Here is an 18379-nt window from a genome sequence, read left to right as displayed (position 1 = left end):
TGACAGAGTAGAACTGCCTTATAGGGTTTTCTAGGCTGTAATCGTAAGGAAGTAGATAGCCAGGTTTTTCTCCCTCAGAGCCGCTGGGTGGGTTCAAATCGCCTACTTTCCGGTTAGCAGTCGAGAGCTTAACAATCGCACCACCAAGGCTTCTTAACCACAACTCTAAAAGGAAGCAAATGAGGGGGTGGTCGCAGATCTCGGCCTGGAATGTTTTTGCCAGAACCTGAGCTCTTCGTTAAGGTCTCAACTGGCTTCTATAGACTATGTGATTTCTATCCGGTCAGTGAGAGGTAATTAAGCTCACCCTGGGGGCAAAAGAATTCTATGTGGTCTGCTGTGGGGAGAGAACTTAGAAATAATGATGGAGGTGCCTAATGAAAAACACATCCAGACCTAGACAGGAAAAGCTTGACTCAGAAAAGGGGAAAAGGACTATTGCGATACAGAGACTCTTCTGACCATAAGATCAGGAAGCATCTCAAGAGTTAGGAAAAAGAGTTTTTTCTTTTATAGAGACTAAGAGTCAGTAAAGCTAGAAAAAACCAGGTAGGATGATTTACGCTCTTATCGTGTTTTGTGCTGTCAAGTTGATTCCAATTCATAGCAACCCCATATGACAGAGTAGAACTGCTCCATGGGGTTTCCAAGGAGCGGCTGGTGGATTTGAACTGCCAGTCTTTTGGTTAGCAGCAGAGCTATTAACCACTGCATTATCAGGGCTCTAAAATTATTATCAGAGATTGCAATATCTGCGTTTGTACTTCACCATGCCCGTTTCGGTAAATCACTGCGGGTTTTTAGTTTCGTTCGGTTACTTAAAACACACATAACCAGCAAGCGTTTTGGTGTCTTGTAAAAAAAACTGCTAATTTTAGCTTTTGAAATGGTTTTGCTGTTGGTTTTCTTTTCCCTGACTGGCTCAGTAAGCTGGTAGTTGGAAAATGTGGTTGGTCTCTCGGTGCCTATTAATATTATATTCTTTCATTTTGAGGGGGAAACTGTGTTCCTTAACATGGTATCTTTTTTATTATGGTAAAATATATACAACATAAAATTTGCCATTTTAACCATTTTTAAGTGTATAATCCAGGGAGCTCTGGTGGCACAACAGTTAAGCAGCTGGCTGCTAACCGAAAGGTTGGAGGGTCAAACCTACCTAGTGGCTCCACAGGAGGAAAGGCCCGGCAATCAGTTCTCATAAAGATCACCCATTGCCGTCAAGTTGATTCCGACTCATAGCGACCCTACAGGACAGAGTAGAACTGCCCCATAGGGTTTCCAAGGAGTGGCTGGTGGTTTCAAACTGCCGACCTTTTAGTTAGCAGCGGAGCTCTTAAGCACTGCGCCACCAGGGCTCCAGAAACCCTATAGGACAGAGTAGAACTTACCTATAGCGTTTCCAAGGCTGTAATCTTTACAGAAACAGACTGCCACGTCTTCCGCCCGTGGAGCAGCTGGAGGGTTTAAACCACCTACCTTTTGGTTAGCCTCTGAGCACTTAACTACTGTGCCACCAGGGCTCCTTCCCCGTAAAGATGACAGCATGGGGTCACTAGGAGTTGGAATGGACTCGACAGCACACAAGTGTACAATGCAATGGCACTAATTACATTCACCATACTGTGCAACCATCGCCATGATTTGTTTCCAAACTTTTTCACCACCCCAAACAGAAACTCTGTACCCATTAAGCATTAATTCCCACCCACCTCCAGCATATCTTTTAAAAGAGGTTTTCTCATGGAAAATGAGATGAACCTCTAAAGCATACGAAAGTTCTTCTTGGTTCACTGTCTTTGAAATATAATTTTGCCCAATCACAGCAGCCAAGACAGGAGTCTAACTGTTCTTTGCAAACAGCCATCCCATCTCCCCGGCTCAGGGTTCCCCACCATACCTCTCTTCCTTCCTCCCCTCCTCCCTGACCCTTCAGGCTCAGGAGCACCCACCAGGCAAACTCAATCCACCTGCCCTCCTCCGTCTGCTAGACCCTGCCAACAGAGCTCCAAGCACTAGATTTGAAAAATGGGTGGGCTCCTCTAGTTAGATTGTGGGCCGCAGAGCCAAGCTGGGGATACCATAGAACCTTCCAGAGCGGGGGTTGTGAGCATTAAATGGATTAATATATAAAGACCTTAAACTAGTGCCTGGCACAGAATGGTGCCCAGTAAAGATTGGCGATCAGCATCTTGGTCATGGTTTTATTGTTGCTGTTGAAATGATGACATGATCTGATGTGGGTGGCACACTTCACAATGCAGCCCACCCATCTGGATTACCTGCGGAGCCCAGCAGAGAGCAGTAGCTCAAGGCAGGTGGTACATGATCAGGAGAATATTCGATTCTGTCTTGTGTTCTCAAGGAGGACCTGGGTGGTGCAAATAGCTAATGCACCCAGCTACTAACTGAAAGGCTGGAGGTTTAAGTCCATCCAGAAGAACTTTGGAAGAAAGGCCTGGAGATCTACTCCTGAAAAATCAGCCACTGAAAACCCTACAGAGCACAGGTCTACTCCAATACACATGAGGTCACCATCGGCTCCATGACAACGGGGTTATTTGTGCTCTCAAAGCTCTGGGTTTCTCTTCTGGAGGTCCTCATCTCTTACCAGAGCTGTAGGGCACACCCTCATTTTACCCTACAAAAAGCCCAGCTCAAAGAGCCAGTATTCTTATTCAGTCATAAAGGAAATGAAGTTCTGATACATGTTATGACGTGGATGAACCTTGAAAATATTGTGCTGAGTGAAAGAAGCCAGACACAAAAAAGGCAAATATTGTATGACCCTACTTATATGAAATATCTAAAATAGACAAATGTGTACAGACAGAAAGTAGGTTAGAGGTTACAGATGGCTGGGGCAAGGGGGATGGGGAGTTATAGCTGAAGGGGCACTGAGCTTCTCTTTGGGGTGATGGGAGCATATGGAAATGGATGGTGGGTTACACAACATGGTGAATGTAACTAATGTCACTAAATTGTATACTTAAAAATGGTTGAAATGGCAAATGTTTTATTACATATGTATTTTACCAGAGACACACACACGGATGAATAAGAGAAAAGAAAGCAATTACTTCTTTGTCAGGCTCATGTTTTTGAGTCTCCCCTTTGGACAAGCAGAACTGGAGGTTTCTGAAATTCTGCTCTCCCTCTGGGTAGCTTAGCCGAGTCCGGATGAGGCCCTCAGACGGTGCATCACGAGCCCTAGTGTGCACCCGAATGACCCAAGGAGCTTGATAAAGAAGCAGATTCTGATTCGGTAGGTGTGGGTTTCTAACAAGTTCCGGTGAATGCTGCTGTGGCTGCTGCGACTGGGACCACACTTCAAGTTGCACGTCCAAGACTCTTAGAATGTGGTTGGCAATAGCCCCATGGAACCTCATGCGGGGGTGGGGAGGGAGGGCACACAAATTACCTCTCATCCCAGACATGACCCAATAACCCCTGGTATGAAATATTCCAGACTTGTCACAGATACTGGTCCGCAGAGGAACTCTACAGGTTATGAGAGCTGCATAAGCTAGTCTTAGGGTGAGGGCGAGGGCGGTGGTGGTTCTGTGGTAGAATTCTTGCCTTCCATGCAGAAGACCCAGGTTCCATTCCCGGCCAATATACCTCATGTGCAGCTGCCACTTGTCTGTCCGTGGAGGCTTGTGTGTTGCTATGATGCTAAACAGGTTTCAGTGGAACTTCCAGACTAAGATGGGCTAGGAAGAAAGTCCTGGAAATCTGCTTCCAAAATCAGCCAATGAATCACATAAAGAGTCTATAGGCGAATACTGATCAAAAGGGGGTAAAATGCAGAGCAGAATTTCAAATTTTCATGGAATCCAGAATTTATGGAACCATGGAGGCTGGAGGAACCCCTGAAACTACTGCCCTGAGGTAGTCGTTAAACCTTAAACGGAAAATATCCCCTGAAGTCTTCTTAAAACCAAACAGTAGTTTAGCTTAACTAATAAAGAATGTCTGCCTTGAGCATTGTGCTTGTTTAAGGTCTGTCTGTATGGGATCAAACTGACAACAGCAACTCAAAAGATTAGGGAGGAAACTTAGAGGGTAGTGAGTTTATGTTAATAGGGAAGGAACAACTCAGAAAGGAGGGTGAGAATGGCTGCACAACTTGAAGAATGTAATCAATGTCACTGAATTGTACATGTAGAAACTGTTGAATTAGTGTATGTTTTGCTGTGTGTAGTCTCAACAACAACAATAAAAAAAAAAAAAAACCCTACGGATCACAATGGTCTGATCCCCAATCGATCATGGGGATGGTGCAGGACTGGGCAGGGTTTCATTCTGTTGTGCACAGGGTCGCCATAAGCTGGGGGTCACAGCAGCTAACAATAACAGGGTGAAGGTGAAGCTGGTAACCAAGGAGGGTGGTGTCGAGCTGGTGGAGAAGAAGCAGGCAGGACTAATTAGGAGCTCAATTTAGATCCCAGTCAACGTGCAACTGCCTGGGGCATCAGTAGAGCCCCAGGGAGAACCGCCGAGCGATAGAAAGTTCAGGATGCACCCCCACAAAGACCCCGCTGCCTTCTCTTCCTTGGAATGTTCCATCCTAACACTGAATTTAAAAGTGTCTTGCTCTTGCTCTGCCCAGCCCAGGAATCTCACCAGAATTTTCTTGAACACGCACACGTGCCTTGTTCATAGGAGGAGTGAAGTGGGTTCTTATTTGCTGTGGGTGAGGGGAGGGGCATTGGAGCCTGTGTTTTCATGCTGAGTTCTGCATGGGGCCTGAAGACCTGCGTTTCTCAGCCACCCCTCCCTTCTTGGCCAGGAAGAACTGACAGGTGTATTGTGGCAGGTGATTAAAATGGAAGGAGGTCTTGTTCCCCGGCTCTCCCAGCAGGCACTGCCCTCCCCTCTCAGCACACTCGCTCCACTCAATTTTTTTTTTTTTGCATTTTTAAATTTTATTGTTGTACTGTAAATGAAAGTTTGCAATTCACGTTAATCTGTCATATAAAAATTTATACACACATTACTATGTGACCCTAGCTGCTCTCCCTATACTGTGACAGCACACTCTTCCTTTCCACCCTGGATTTCCCGTGTCCATTCAACCAGCTCCTAACCCTCTCTGCCTTCTCATTTCGCTTCTGGACAGGAGCTGCCCATTTAGTCTCATGTATCTATTTGAGCTAAGAAGCACACTCTTCACGAGTATCACTTTATGTTCCATAGGCCAGTCTAATCTTTGTCTGAAGAGTTGGCCTCGGGAATTGTTTTAGTTCTTGGTTGACAGATAGTCCCAAGGCCATGCTTTCTGGGGTTCCTCCAGCCTCAGTCAGACCATTGAGTCTGTCCACTTGATATTTTAAGAAATCTCAGCAATTCGCTGAGACCAGAGTCTTCCACCCCAGCAACAGACAGCAGAAATTCTATCATAGGAACCCCATGTGTGTCGATTCCAACTCATAGTGACCCCATGTGACAGAGTAGAACTGCCCTAAAGGGTTTTCGAGGCTGTAATCTTTATGAAGCAGATTGCCAGGTCTTTCTCCTGCAGAGCTGCTGGATGGATTCAAACTACCAACCTTTTGGTTAGCAGCCGAGCACTTTAACTATTACACCACCATTGCTCTCTGTAGGGTTTTCCATGGTTCATTTTTCAGAAGTAGATCTCTAGGGCTTCCTTCTGAGGCATCCCTGGCTGGACTCAAACCTCCAACGTTTCTGTTAGCAGCCAAGAGCGTTCACCCTTTGCCCCACCCCAGGACTCCGTGGCATAACCACATAGCACAAAACACAGTGCCGACTCTTCTGTGCTGCGTGTTCCAAAAAGGAAGGGTTAAACTCCCAGGGTAGTTAGTGGAAATCAAAGAACTGCACGCTCATTATCTCATAACAAACAGATCAGGTTAATCACTGTCATTGCCACTTTAAAATACAGCGGCTATCATCATGTTTTGTTAAAGCTGACGTTGGTATGTTGCTCTTCTACCGTCTACGTAGCTTGACAGTATAATAGTGGTTCAGTACCAGAAGTTTCTTTCAATGTTTTGTATACTCTTTCCTGCATGTTGCCTCAAAGGGGTTTAATAATTGCTGTGTTTAACGGGAAATCCTTTCCCCCACTTCTAATCCCCTCCTGCAGAAAGCTCAGAGAATGTGCCAGATGCCTGGGGGCTGTCTGTATCTCAGCAAGGCCACCATTACCTCATTTATTTATAACAGGAAGGAAAGTGGGGCCATCCAAAGAGGTGTCCACTTGACCAAAGAGGGCGGAAGGAGGGTGGGTGCCCGGCTGTGGCTCTTGGAAACCCCCATCCCTCTGACCTCTTCCAGCCTCTTCTCTCTGACTGGCATTCTGGAGCTGCCCCTGAAGCAGAATGGGGTGGTGATGGGGACAGAGAAGGCCCTGCATCTTAGCTTCCAATTTCATACAAACCGGTTGCTGTCGAGTCGATTCTGGCTCATGGCTACCCCATGTGTGTCAGAGTAGAACTGTGTCCTATTATTATATTATGGGAGCCCTGGGGGCTCAGTGGTTAAAGTGCTCAGTTGCTAATAGGAAGGTCAGTGGTTTGAACCCACCGGCCGTACCTTGGGAGAACGATGTGGCAGTCTGCTTCTGTAAAGATTTACAGCCTTGGAGACCCTATCAGGCAGTTCTACTCTATCCTATAGGGTCACTGTGAGTTGGAATCGACTCGCCGGCAGTGGGTTTTGTATACAAATAATTTATTCTATTTTTTGTTCTTGTTGTTGAGCTCCATAGGGTTTCAATGGCTGATTTTTGAGGAGGAGATTGCCAGGCCTTTCTTCCAAGGTACCCCTGGGTGAACTTGAACTGCCAACCTTTCAGTTAGCAGCCGAGCACATTAACCTTTTGTACCACTCAGGGACTCTCTTAGTTTCCTAGGGCTGCCATAACAAAGTACCACAAAGTGGGTGGGATATAAGAAGAGAAATGTATTCTCTCAAAGTGTTGGGGGCTGAGAGTCCGAATTCAGGGTATCGTCAGGGCCAGGCTATGTCTGTTCTAGGGCAAGGTCCTTTCTTGTCTCTTCCAGCTTCTGGTGGCCTGAGGCGTTTCTTCACACTGCGTCTTCCCTCTGTCTGTCTCTCTGTGTCTTCCCTCTGTCTGTCTCTCTGTGTCTCTTCTCTTTTATAGGACGCTACACAGGTGCCATCAGGACCCACCCTACTCCAGTATGACTTCATGTCGTTGTTGTCAGCTGCCCTCAAGTCAATTCCAACTTGTGGAGACCCCGTATGTGGAGAGTAGAATTGTGCTCCATAGGGTTTCAATGGCTGTGACTTTTCAAAAGCAAATTGCCAGTCCTGTCTTCTGAGGTGCCTCTGGGTGGCATCAAACCGCCGCAAGGTTCCGTCACCCAGGGACTCCGTGACTTCATGTTAACTTACCTGTAATGGAGTCCCTGGGTAATGCAAGTGGTTAATGCGCTTGGCTGCTAACTGAAAGGTTGGCGGTTCCAGTCCACCCAGAGGCACCTCAGAGGAAAGCTCTGGTTATCTGCTTCCAAAAAACCAGCCATTATAAACCCTTTGGAGCACAGTTCTACTCTGACGCACATGGGGTTGCCACGAGTCAGAGTCGACTCCAGGGCAACTGGTTTTAACATCTTCCAAGACCCTATTTCCAGACAAGGTAACATTCACAAGTAGGACTTCTTCATATATATGGGGGGAGGCAATTCCATCCATAACACCCCGGTAGGAAGGGGCTAAACATGAAGCGCAAGAAGGCGTGTCAGTCCTTCATCGTCTTGTCAAGCCCTGAGGAATGCCAGAGCTCCTGGCTAGTGGTCCCCAGGGCCCAGGACCCAGAGGAGGGCTGGAGGAGGCCCCTCTGACACCCAGTCCTCAGGCTGCAGCCAGCAGGAGCGTCCCTTTGACCCCACACTTTGTCCTGCCAGGATCCCGCTGGCTGTGGGGCCAGATGTGAGCAAGGCAGTCAGTGGCCTGGAGGTGGCAGTCTCACCAGAAAGAACCCCAAAACCTTGCTAATGGAGATTGATTCACACAGGCAGTTAGCCCTGAAACTTACAAGCAGCGGTGACAGATGGAGACAGTAGGATCGGAGAGAGGAGCATCTGAGGGCTGTTGCGGGTTGTTAGGTAGCCTGGAGGCTGGCTGGCTCCTGCCACACCTGGCCTGTGTGATGTCTTGCCTACCTGGCTTTGGTGGCTCCAGTCCTGGGTGCTCCTCAGGGTGGCAGAGCCCCTGGCATGAGGTCCAGAATGTCCCCCGTCCAGCATTCAGGGAGGAACCCAGCACTGAGCCCAGTCTGGGCTGCAAGCCCCAGCTCTAGCACTTCCTGGCCTTAAGGCTGTGGGCAGGGGCGGAACCTCCTATGCGTGGGTGCCTCGTGGCTAAGGGGACCGTAGTACCAGGCAGAGGTCTGTTGTGGGTGACGTGACATCCTAGGAAATGCTGAGCCCGCTGCAGAGCACAGGTGGACTCAGGACTGGCAGCTTCTGTTCCCTGGGGCACCAGGGCTTTGCCCAACCTTCTGGATAGAAGCTTGCCCTTGAAGTTGCACTTCTTCAAGTTTATTTCATGATGTTTTATTTTCCTGGCTAGGGGTGGGACAAGGGCAGGGAACTCAGAGACCGTGCATGTAAATGCATGTGAAATCTGAAACGCAATTTAGACTGTGTGAGCCGAGGGCCTGGAAACATCTCTCTCTCTCTGTCTTTCTCTCCCCTCTCTGTCTTGTGTCTTTCTCTCTGTCTCCCTGTCTCTGTCTGTCTTTCTCTCTCTCTGCCCTCTCTCATTCTCTGTCTCCTTGTCTCTCTCTCATCCTCTCTCTTATCCTCTCTCCCTATCTCTGTCTTTCTCTGTCTCTCTCTTTCCCCATCTCTCTCTCTCATCCTCTCTGTCTTTCTATCTCTCTCTCTCTTTCTGTCTCTCTCCCTGTCTCTCTCTCCCTATCTCTCTCATCCTCTCTGTCTCTGTATCTTCCTCTCTCTCTCTCTCTCTCACATCCACACCCACACCCACACCCACCCACACACACACACACACACACACACACACACACACGTTTTCACCCTGGATAAGAGTCTGGCACTGGCTGCCAGCCACAGGCTCATGAGCAAAGTCAACGCAGCAGAACCAGGCAGGCAGACCTGACTGCTCTTACGAGAGGCAGGAGTGATTCCTTTGTAAACGACCGTCCCTCTTCTTCTGCCATCTCTTTTCCTGGGTCTATCTTCCCTCCTAAGCCCCTCTCCCACCCCTTCCCCACCTCCCTCCCCAACAGACGAACTCAAAAAGATTCCTGGCTCCCTGTATACCTCTTGCAGCATACTAATTAAATGTTTCAAATGGTTCTTATCCATGGTTAAGTGAAGATAAAATTTTAATGATTTAATTAGCAAGCTGTGGGAAAAAAAAATCATAATGAAGAAAGGCTTTTGCAACTGTCCTGAGCTTTAAACGTTCCTGTGTGATGTTACATTTGAACGGTTGGAGGGTGGAGCTTGAAATGTTCTTGGCCATACTGCCCAGGAGGAAGCAGAGACCATCGCCTGTCCCCCAGAGAGGAAGGGCTGCAGAGCCCCCTGGCTCTTGTCTGTATCAAAGGGGCCTCCTCCCAGGGGCTTCTGGGAAAGCAGAGAGAAACCAGCCCCATTTGGCCCATTAGCTCCAAAATCAAGTGGAAATGCCTGATGCTATTTTCCAAAGGATGTTCCAGAAATCCTTCCATTTTCCACACCCTCCCCACTCTGTGACTTTTTCCCATTTCCCTTTTGGCGCGTGGCCTTCTTATCTTCGACGTGGTCACCGATTCACTTCTAGCCACATTCCTGTTGAGCCTTCACTAAAGAAAATTCTTGTTGCTGCGGGGCTGGGGTTTGAATGGGAAAATTAATTGCCTTGTTTGAAGACTTTTGGGGTTTCCACGTTGCAGCCTCCCATCTTGCAAAGTGGGTTCTTGTATGCAAAGAAGCCAGCAGCCAGAACCCCCATTCTAGAAGGATCTTTCTGGGGGAGGCGCTACCCTGCCCTGCCCTCCCACCTTCCGCCCACCAACCGGTCTCCATGCATATTCCACAAATGCCCCAATGGCCTTGGCCTTGGAGGAGGCAGTGTGTAGTGTCCACTCAACAGTAAATATTGTGCCTGGAAAAGCCACGGACGGTGTCAACCTGACCATGGCTCAGGTGATGTGGGCGTCCAGCTGCTTGGAGAATTGACTTCTTCTTTAAAGCCACCCACTTGGGATATTTTTTATGGCAGCCCTAGGTAGCCAAGACAGTGGTGAGGCAGAACAGAACCAGGGAGAACAGCTGAACTGTGTTAATGCCGGGATCTCTGCAGCCCCTCCTTGGCATCAGACTGAATCCCAGCCCTGGAGAGCTGTCTGAGGATTTGTCTACAAGCTACATGCATCCAGAGCCACCCTCCCTGTCTTAGCGTCCTACAGCTGCTATGAAAAAACACCACAAGTTGGAGTGTTAACAGAAATGTATTTTCTCACAGTTGTGTGCTGTCGAACTGATTCTGACTCATAGTGACCCTATAGGAAAGAGTAGAACTGCCCCATGAAGTTTCCTAGGCTGTAATCTTTACAGTAGCAGATCACCAGGTCTTTTCTCCTGCTGAGTTGCTGGTGGGTTTGAACCACGGACCTTTCAGTTAGCTGAGTGCTTAATCATTGCACCACCAGGGCTCCTTTCTCATAGTTTAGGAGTCTAGAAGTCCGAATTCAGGGTGCAGGCTCTAGGGAAAGGCTTTCTCTCTCTGTCAGCTCTGAGGGAAGGTCCTCGTCTCTTTTCAGCTTCTGTTCCTCGCTTCCTTGGTGATCTTCACATGGTATGCATCTTCCCCTTCATTTGTGCTTGCTTCTGTGTGCCTGATCTGCTGTTTTTATATTCAAAGGTGATTGGTTTAAGACAAACTACAGTGATACGGCATCATTAACCTAAAAAATAAGACCCTATTCCCAAATGGAATTACAACCACAAGTATGTTGATGTTGTTGTGTGCCCTGTGGTGGATTCTGAGTCGTGCCCCATACGGTTTTCTAGGCTGTAATCTTTTATAGAAGCAGATTGCCAGGTCTTTTCACTCATAAAGCGGCTGGTGGGTTCTAACCTCCGACCTTTCGGTTAGCAGAGAAGTGCTTAACCATTCTGCCACCAGGGCTCCTTTCCACAAGTATAGGGGTTAGGATTGACAATACATATTTTAGGGGGACACATTCAATCTGTGACACTCACCGTTCTCCCCTCTACTGTCAGCCCAGGAGGCTGATCTAAATGGACTTCATAATGGACACCCTGTCTTTGGCTTATCGTTGGGTTCAAACAATGGCGGGTTCCCAGAAGGACTTCAGAGGGACAGAAGAGAGCAAGGCCAAGCTCCCTGTTTGTGGGATGGCCTTGGGCCAGTGTGTCCCTCAACTCTAGTTACAGGTCATTTGAAGGTGGCCCTCTCTGTGTGATCCTCTTCCCCCTGGTTCTGATAATCAGCTCCTCCATTTCCCTCATTATTAACCCCAAGATACTGCATGTCCCCATGTGTTTCCCCAGTAGCCCCTCACCCTTTTACAAGTAACCCCTTTCTGAAACTTCCTATGAGTTATCGTAACATGAGTGCGCTCTCCATTTCCTGTTAGGAGCTTGACTGGAACGTCCCTTTCTCAAGAGCTAGTCCTCATGGGTCCCTGTTTCTTGCCACCAGGAAATGTGTGACTTTGGGGCTCAACAGAGTGCCCCCTGAAAGCTCACATGCCAAGGCAGTGATGAAGAAATTGGGGTCCTCTTCTGGGGACAAGGAGCCCTGGTGGCGCAATGGCTGCTAACCAAAATGTTGGCAGTTCAAAACCACCCAGCAGCTCCTGGTGATTTGCTCCTATAAAGATTCCAAAAAACCAAATTCGTCACTGTCGAGTCGATTTCAACTCATAGCCACCCTATAGGGCAGAGTAGAAGAGCCCCATAGAGTTTCTAAGGCAGTAAATTTTTAAGGGAGCAGACTGCCACATCTTTCTCCCAGGGAGTGGCTGGTGGGTTTGATCGGCCAAATTTTCAGTTAGCAGCTGAGTGCTTAACCGCTGCACTACCAAGGCTCCTTCCATGCAGATTATAGCCTAGAAAACCCTACGTGGCAGTTCTGCTCTGTCACATGGGGTCGCTACGAGTTGAAATCAACTCGGTGACAGCCAACAACAACTTCAGGGGACATTGGTTTTTTTGTGTCTTTTACCAACTCGTGTAGCTCATTCCTTTCTTTTACAGCGGAGGACTGAGGGATGAGCTATTTCTGCCAAAAAGCCTTTTGCTGTCATTAATATGTTAACAAATGCTGTCAAATAGCAGTCACAGTTGGCAGAATTTGCCGTTGGCAGAGACCGCACCCTGCCAGACAAGGTTGTGTCTGTTCTACAAAGCCCAGCTTCTTCTGCCGAGGGATCTTGGTGCAGGAGGTCACCCAGGCCACCACGGGATCTACCTAGCCCGTCAACAATGACATGTCTCATGTATGAATAATGCCTTCACAGAGCAGGTCCAAATCCTTCCTGCCAAGAAGGCAGTGGAGAGTCCAGGGGGGAAGGGAAGTGCTAGCTCATTCTAGGAGTCAGGGAAAGACGTGAAGAGCAGAAGGGAAGAGCAGTATGACCGCCAAGTGCAGAGGTGTGGGATGAGGGTAGGGTGAGCCAGGTCCAGGTGCAAGAGGCGCTGAGGGCCTGAGAAAGATTCAAATGAGAAGGATATATCGATGCAAGGGAAATAGCTGGACAGAAAAATCAATGGTGGTACTGAAGGGTCATAGGCAACCAATACTGGAACAGCATGCAGAGAAGTAATTGATATGGGGGTTGTGGAAGGTGCAGATGAGTCCAAGAATCTGCAATGGCCGAGCTGTCCACGGCAAGGGGGTGTATCAATTAGCTACTGCTATAGAATTGCTGTATAATAAAACCAGTTAACTACTTGCCATTGAGGCAACGTCTTTGAATCATGGCAACCCCATGTGCGTTGGAATAGAACTTCGCTCCATAGTGTTTTCAATGGATGATTTTTTTTGGAAGTAGATTGCCAGGTCTTTCTTCTGAGGTGCCTCTGGATGGGCTCAGACCTCCAATCTTTTGGTTAGCAGCCAAGCGTGTTAACTGTTTGCACCACCCAGGGACTCTGCTGCATAACAAACTGTCACAAACGCAGTGGCTTCAAACAACAATTATTTATGCTCACAGGTCTGCGGGTCGCTGTGTGTCGGCTGACCTAGGCTGGATGTCACTGGGATGGCTCTGACACACATGTTGCTTGTCTTGCTCCTAGGATAGTGGACTAGCCAGGCATGTTCTGCTCATAGGGATAGCAGAAGGATAAGAGAACAAACGCAAACATGAGCATGTACTCGAAGCCAAGGCTCAGACCTAGCACGTCCACATGCCCTCCTTCTTTGGACCCAACGTCAAGGGATGGGGAAATATGTTGCCGTTGTTAGCTGCCATTGAGTCGGCATCTACTCATGGCAGCCCCATGCACAACAGAACAAAATGTTGCCTGGTCCTGTGCCATCTTTATGATCGTTGGTATGCTCGAGTTCATCGTTGAGGTCCCTGTGTATTTCGAGTGACTTCCAGCCTAGGGGGCTCATCTTCCAACACTGCATCGGACAGTATCCTGTTGTGATCCAGACGGTTTTCACTGGCTAATTTTTTTTCTTCCTAGTGTCTTAGTCTAGAAGCTCCATTGAAACCTGTCCCCTATGGTGACCCTGCTGGTACTTGAAATACTGGTGGTATAGCTGCCAGTATTATAGCAACACATCAGCCACTGTAGTATGACAAATGAACAGACAGGTGGTGGGTGAAGATACACTCCTCCTCTTTTGTGGGAAGGACTGCAAGGTCACATGGCAAAGGGCACAGATGCAGAGAGGGATAGAGAATTGGCCAGGGATGCAGTTAACGACAATGGACAAATAGGAGCGAAACGGGTATAAAATAGGAGTTGTGGACTCTTTACTAGAGTGTGGATTTGCCAGCCAGCTCTGTCTCTGTGCTCCTTCTTTCCTCACTGGCTCTTTCTCTTTCCAGTCCCTGGGCTGTAAGCTCTTGGAGAAGAAGACTCTGATTTCCTTGACTTGGCCAGCCCTGTGTAATGGTCCTGACTGACCAATGGTGTGGTCAGTCTGCAGATACTTATCATGAACTTTCAAGGTATAAAGTCCGGGGGACTGTGTGGATGGTTCCTCACTCATTTATTCATTCAATTATTTAGTATTCCATAAGTTTGTGAGTGGCCCAAGGAAGGGGTGACTGGGCAATAGCTTTTAAATTCTTTTAAAATCTGAGCAGGAACTTTGAGAGTGAACTTGTCTCGGCATCTGCAAAGAAAAAGAAAAAAACTTGGTGCCTGTGGAAATCAGGGAGAAATTAATCTAACTTCACATTTAAACCTTCAATCTTTTCTAGAAGAGGTTTTTAAGGCTTCCTCAATTTAGGAAACTCACATACTATTCTGAGATTCTCTACCTAAAACACTGTATCTCCAATTGCGTGTTTTTCCAAAAAACATAGTTTCAATGTTAGTACCACCTCTATAACATCTCTTCGACTTTGCAGCTGATTCCAAGAACCCTAATGGATCAAGTTTGATGGACTGGTAATCCTAGACTTCACAAGTCCAGCAGTCAGGAAGTCATGGTGAAAATATTCTCTTTGCCCAGGTCCATGCTGGGTATAACACATTAGTACCAGAATCCTGAGGTGTCCCCTAAAATGTAACCCAAAGAATTCCCTGGGCCCCACGTGGCTCTGTTCTGTATAGAGTCATATTGACAGAAAAAATCCATTAAATAATACTAACCTTATCATTTTAATAATTATATAATTTTATGATATATATCAATTTTATGGATTCCCTGGGTGGTTCGAACGGTTAATGTGTTTGGCTGCTAACTGAAAGGTTGGAGGTTCAAGTTCACCCAGAGGCACCCTGGAAGAAAGGCCTGGTGATCTCCTTCTGAAAAATCAGCCATGGAAAACCCTATGGAGCACGGTTCTACTCTGACACACATGGAGTTGCCATGAGTCAGAGATGGCTAGATAGCAACTGATAGGTTATAGATTTTATATGTATTTTATATGTGAGATATAAAATATTATAGTATATAAAGTGTATTATACATTTATATATAACACATACAATTTATAATATATATAATTATCATTAAGGATCCCTGGTGGTGCAGTGGTTAAAGTACTCAGCTGCTAACCCACAAACAGCTCCTTGGGATAAAGATGTGGCAATCTGCTTCCGTAAAGATTTACAGCCTTGGAAACCCTATGGGGCAGGTCTGCTCTGTCCTATAGGGTCTCTATGAGTTGGAATCGATTCAACAGCAGTGGGAAAATAATTACAATTACATAATTTTATAAGTATAATTTTTATAACTCCAATATTGAATTTTTTCTCTTAAAATATTAAAGGGGATAAAAATATAATGAATAACAGTCCTTGTTATGGATTGAATTGTGTTGTAAATCCTAAACCCCTCTGTTGCTGTTGTTAGGTGATGTGGAGTTGATTCTGACTTAGTGACCCCAACCGCATGTGACAGACTAGAACTGCCCCATGGGGTTTTCTTGGTTGTAACCCCTATACCTGTGGATGTAATCCCATTTGTGAATAAGACTTTCTTTGTTATATTAATGATACAATATCAGTGTAGGGTGTATATTAAGCTGTCACCTTTGAGATATAAAAAGAGCAAATTAGCCATAGAGAAGGAAGCACAAACAGAGAGGAAGATACACACCACACTGAGATCACCGAGGAACCAAGGAACAGAAGCTGGAAAGAGAAAAGGACCTTCCCAGAGGCAACAGAGAAAGCCTTCCCCTAGAGCCGACACCCTGAATTGGTACTTCTAGCCTCCTAAACTGAGAAAATTAATTTCTGTTTGTTAAAGTCACCCACTTCTGGTATTTCTGTTACAGTAGCACTAAGCCAGTCCTTAAACAAACCTAAAAATCAATAAATAAAAATCTTTTTTCTTTCCAGTCTGAAAAGGAGTCTCCCATTTTCTGAACCCTCATCCCAACTTCCTTCCCCAGACTCTTCTAGACACTCTGCTCTTCCCACTGGTACCATTTCCCTCCCCAGTGGTTATGGCTGCTGGGGCTTTCACACCCTCCCACCAGCCAGGCAGGGTCACTATGGGAAGCTTGGAGGACTCTGGCTCCATGCTCCTCTCCTCTCTCACTCTGAGTCCAGTGGGGAAGAGTTGTTCCCCTGTTAGTCTGACTGCTTCACATCCCTCACTCTTGCCCTGAACCAAACCAAAACAAGCCATAGGGACCCTATAGGACAAGTAAAACTGTCCCATAGGGTTTCAAAGGCTGTAAATCTTTACAGAGGCTACTGCCACATCTTTCTCCTGCGGAGCAGCTAGTGGGTTCAAACCTCCAATATCTTGGTTAGCAGCCGAGGGCTTTAATCACTCCGCCATGAGAGCTTCTCCCTGACCCAAAGTTTTCTTAAAACCAAGCAATAGCTAAACAATAATATCTTAATTAGTAAAGAATGTGTGCCTTGAGCATTGGGCCCTTTAAAGATCTATCTACATGGGATGAAATTGTCAACAGCAACCCGAAAGGTTAGATGAGACACTTAGAGAGCAGTGAGTTTATGCTAATTAGTGGAGGAATTACTTGGAAAAGGAGGGTGAGGAGGATGCAGTCAATGTCACTGAATTGTACATGCAGAAAATGTTGAATTGGTGTATGTTTTGCTGTGTATATTTTTACCAAAAACTTAAATATATCAAATTATAGAATTAAAAAATTCTAATGGGTAATTCCTCCCCTTGGTACACTTATCAAGCACTGATTGTGTTTGGTGCTTTGGATTCATCAGGAACCCCTCACAGGACACTCTGCCTAGCGGTTTTTATCCTGCCCTGGATGACCAACGTATTCACAGGATGACACGCTGCTTTTTGAACATCATTTGAAAGATTTCCACGCAACTTACAATCTGTTCACCTCTTGCATTTCAGCCCCCTGCCGCTCCCCAGTGGGAAATTGACTAGGAGAAGCAAGTCAATAAATCAAGAAGTGTGTAAAACATTTTTGTTTGCTCCGGTCAAACTGGTATTTCCTGGCGAGCCCGCCCTCTCCCTTCTTTCTGTACAAATGCTGGTCTTTAAATACCACTTAAGTGGGGCAGAGCACTTAGGATCATCATCAAGAGATGGGATAATTGGATAGAGCAGACGGGAAAATTTCCCTAAGAACACCTCCCCAGTCCATTACAGATTTCATCAATCAGACCCAGGGGTTCCTTATATCTATGTCAGAGCCCCAGTGGGGAGCTCATTTTTCCTACTTTGATTCTCCCCAAGTCACGGCATCATCTTTCTGGATTAGCAAACAGGGTGGAACTGGCCAGGGTTCCCAGCAGCCCTGTCCCCTCTTTTCGCCTCGCTTCGAAGGGAAAGGCTGAGTGCCACCTGCCTCATCATGGGGACCACTGGCCCACAGACAAATCCCTTGCTCCCACTGACAGAAGATGAAAAGGGGGTTAGAGAGTTGCTGAGAGAATCAGGGGCAACTTCTGTGTCCCTGGGGGTCACCGGTCTGCCTCGGGATCATTCGCTTTGCTGACAGATCACAGCTAGGGATTCCTGGAGCCTGAGCCTGGACTCTGGTGTTCTATAATTTCCACACTTGTTCATTTAAAGGGTCTGCGAAGGGAAGAGGAAGGCTGGCATTAGGAAAGGGGGCTGAAGGCTGCACTTCCTCTTATAAAGCAGAGTTTAGATTCTCTGAGGCTTTTCCTCTGTTGTTGTTGTTAGGCGCTGTTGAGACAGTTCCAGCTCACAGCGATACTACGTACAACAGAGCAAAAAGTTGTCTGGTCCTGAACCATCCTCACCATCATTGCTATGTTTGAGCCCATTGTTGCAGCCACTGTGTCAATCCATCTCATTGAGGGTCTTCCTCTCTTTCACTGACCCTCTACTTTACCAAGCATGATGTCCTTCTCCAGGGACTGGTCCCTCCTGATAACATGTCCAAAGTACATGAGTTGAAGTCTCACCATCCTTGCTTCTAAGGAGCACTCTGGCTGCACTTCCTCCAAGACAGGCTTGTTCCTTCTGGCAGTCTATAGTGTAGTCAATATTTTTCGCCAATGCCAAAATTCAAATGCATCAATTCTTTTTCTGTCTTCCTTATTCATTGTCCAGCTTTCGCATGCATATGAGGCGTTTGAAAATAACATGGCTGAGTCAGGTGAACCTTAGTCATCAAAGTGACATCTTTGCCTGTTAACACTTTAAAGAGGTCATTTGCAGCAGATTCGCCCGATGCAATTTGTCATTTGATTTCTTGACTGCTGCTTTCATGGTACAGGGAAATGTATCCCCTGCC

The sequence above is a fragment of the Trichechus manatus genome, unplaced genomic scaffold, assembly GCF_000243295.1.
Source record: "Trichechus manatus latirostris isolate Lorelei unplaced genomic scaffold, TriManLat1.0 scaffold00151, whole genome shotgun sequence".
Classification (NCBI taxonomy): Eukaryota; Metazoa; Chordata; class Mammalia; order Sirenia; family Trichechidae; genus Trichechus; species Trichechus manatus.
Note: the sequence above shows the minus strand (reverse complement) of the source record.